Genomic DNA, 1,509 nt, shown 5'->3' with positions numbered 1-1,509 from the left:
GAAACATACCTGCCCTTCCTGAAGTTCATCAAATGACTTCCTAAAGTGAGCTAACTTCAAGTATCTAAATCGTTGGTCACCACGCTCCCAGTTCCGCCACCTATTATGATATATTCAATTACCTCAGCTACCATTAAATGAATCATAAATATCAACATACGGGTACATTCTAACAAATTATTACCTGTTTGCTAGTGGAAAACTTCGAGGTTCCCTAGGTAGCGGCGATAGGTATGGCATCCTGATCCAAGCCCAACAGAGTAGAAGTGTTAGTGGACCATCTATTTCCTTGCAGTTAAAACGGGATGCCCGGCATAATGCCCTGTAGAGATGTGCCAGGCATGCCGCTCCCCAACTATACTGACCAATACTACCAAAATCACGTAGCAAGGGTAGAAATTTCCAATGCACTCCTGCCCCAGACTTATCCCCAAACAAGATCGTCCCGATCAACAACATAATATGGCACCTCACATACCTCTGTATACTAATATCATCAATCAACTGTAAATTTTCTTTTAAATCACGCAGCCAGGTAAGTTTTATGCAACTAGATCTACAGTCAGACATACGCGGTGCAACTCCAAATTGAAGCAAACACTCCGCCTCCAACGCTTCATAACTGCTCATTGTCATCCTTGTGACCGGAAGACCATCTGTGGGAAGACCAAGAATCATAGCTACATCTTCAAGTGTCACAGCACATTCACCAATGGGAAGGTGGAACGTATGTGTCTCCGGGTGCCAACGTTCAATTAGAGCATTTACCAATGCTTTCTGACACTGCACTATCCCAATCTGAGATGCATGATAGAACCCGGTAATTCGCAGATGATCCTCCACCCTTTCGTTGTACCGATCCGGAGGAAGTGGATGGTTACATGTCAACATTCTTGATTTCTACAAAAAAAAACATAACAAATTACTAATCAAATTATTAAGAATTGCTAACTTACCATCATAAATTTATTGACTGAATCCTTATGCAACTAATTCTCGTAACTTCTAAATTTAACTAGTTAATCCTCAAAAGTACTCATAACTGCTAATGAAACTCATTACAAATACATATATTCCTAATCATAAATCTCAACAATATTTACAACATCCACAATAATATCGAACATTAATTAATTACTCTTTTGTTAAAAATTTTTTCCCCTGCAATACAAAATATTAATAAATCTGTATATGCCATCATTCATATTCTAACAACGCTAATAATTAACTTGCTAATAATAATTACTACATTTAAAATTATTTAAATTTTCCCATAAAGAAATATCTAACATGGCTTAATTAAAAAGACCTTTCTAATCAACTCAGCATTAACACTTTACCACAATAATAATAACATCTAACCAAAATCGATAACAGTTACACTTAATTTCTTAAAAACACATTCAAATACCATTGGCTTACAAATAATAATTATACTACAATTAAATAAATTTATTAAAAATTTACATTATGTTCTACTTACTACTACAGTCAAAAACACAAAACTAA

This window comes from Arachis hypogaea, chromosome 4 (genome assembly GCF_003086295.3).
Source record: "Arachis hypogaea cultivar Tifrunner chromosome 4, arahy.Tifrunner.gnm2.J5K5, whole genome shotgun sequence".
NCBI lineage: Eukaryota > Viridiplantae > Streptophyta > Magnoliopsida > Fabales > Fabaceae > Arachis > Arachis hypogaea.
This window is presented reverse-complemented; position numbering follows the sequence as displayed.